This window comes from Mus caroli, chromosome 10 (assembly GCF_900094665.2).
Source record: "Mus caroli chromosome 10, CAROLI_EIJ_v1.1, whole genome shotgun sequence".
Classification (NCBI taxonomy): Eukaryota; Metazoa; Chordata; class Mammalia; order Rodentia; family Muridae; genus Mus; species Mus caroli.
Window position 1 is genome coordinate 50410547 of NC_034579.1, and position 1824 is coordinate 50412370.

Sequence of the window (1824 nt, forward strand, 5' to 3'; positions counted from 1 at the left end):
CTGTGTGGGTATAAGATCCTCACCATAGTTGCCTGGCAGTCAGTCTTCCACCAGCAGCCTTTGGATGAAGACATAGAACTCTCAGCTCCTTCTGCTTCATGCCTGCCTGGGTACTGCCATGCTCCCACCTTGATGATAATGGACCGAACCTCTGAACCTGTAAGTCAGCCCCAATTAAATGTTGTTGTTTTTTTTTTTTTTTATAAGACTTGCCTTGGTCATGGTGTCTGTTCATAGCAGTAAAACCCTAACTAAGACACTAAATCTAAAAAGGAAAGTGGACACAATAAAGAAAACCCAAAGTGAGGCAACTCTGGAGATAGAAACCCTAGGAAAGAAATCTGGAACCATAAATGGCAGCATCAGCAAAAGAATACAAGAGATAGAAGAGAGAATCTCAGGTGCAGAAGATTCCATAGAGAACATCTGCACAACCATCAAAGACAATGCAAAATGCAAAAAGATCCTAACTCAAAACATCCAGGAAATCCAAGACACAATGAGAAGACCAAATCTACGAATAATAGGAGTAGATGAGAATGAAGATTTTCAAATTAAAGGGTCAGCAAATATCTTCAACAAAATTATAGAAGAAAACTTCCCAAACCTAAAGAAAGAGATACCCATGAATATACAAGAAGCCTACAGAACTCCAAATAGACTGGACCAGAAAAGAAATTCCTCCTGAAATATAAAATCAGAACAACAAACACACTAAATAAAGATAGAATATTAAAAGCAGTAAGGGAAAAAGGTCAAGTACCATATAAAGGCATGCCTATCAGAATTACACCAGTATTTTCACCAGAGACTATGAAAGCCAGAAGAACCTGGACAGATGTTATACAGACACTAAGGAAACACAAATGCCACCCCAGGCTACTATACCCAGCCAAACATTCAATTTCCATAGATGGAGAAACCAAAGTATTCCATGACAAAACCAAATTCACACATTATCTTTCAATGAATCCAGCCCTTCAAAGGATAATAACAGAATAAAACCAATACAAGGACAGAAACCAAGCACTAGAAAAAGCAAGAAAGTAATCCCTCAACATACCTAAAAAAAGACAGCCACAAGAACAGAATGCCAACTCTAACAACAAAAATAATAGGAAGCAACAATTACTTTTCCTTAATATCTCTTAATATCAATGGACTCAATACCCAATTAAAAAACATAGACTAACAGACTGGCTACATAAACAGGACCCAACATTTTGCTGCTTACAGGAAACACATCTCAGGGAAAAAGACAGACACTACCTCAGAATGAAAGTCTGGAAAACAATTTTCCAAGCAAGTGGTCTGAAGAAACAAGCTGGATTAGCGATTTTAATATCGAATAAAATTGACTTTGAACCCAAAGTTATCAAAAAAGACAAGGAGGGACACTTCATAGTCATCAAAGGTAAAATCTTCCAAGAGGAACTCTCTATTCTGAATATCTATACTACAAATGAAAGGGCAGCCACATTCATTAAAGAAACTTTAGTAAACCTCAAAGCACACATTGCACCTCCCACAGTAATAGTGGGAGACTTCAACACACCACTTTCATCAATGGACAGATCGTGGAAACAAAAACTAAACAGGAACACAGTGAAACTAACAGAATGAAACAAATGGATTTAACAGATATCTATAAAATATTTTATCCTAAAACAAAAGGATATACCTCTTCTCAGCACCTCATGGTACCCTCTCCAGAATTGACCATATAATTGGTCACAAAACAGGCCTCAACAGATACAAAAATATTGAAATTGTCCCATGCATCCTGTCAGATCACCATGGACTAAAGCTGATCTTCAATAACAA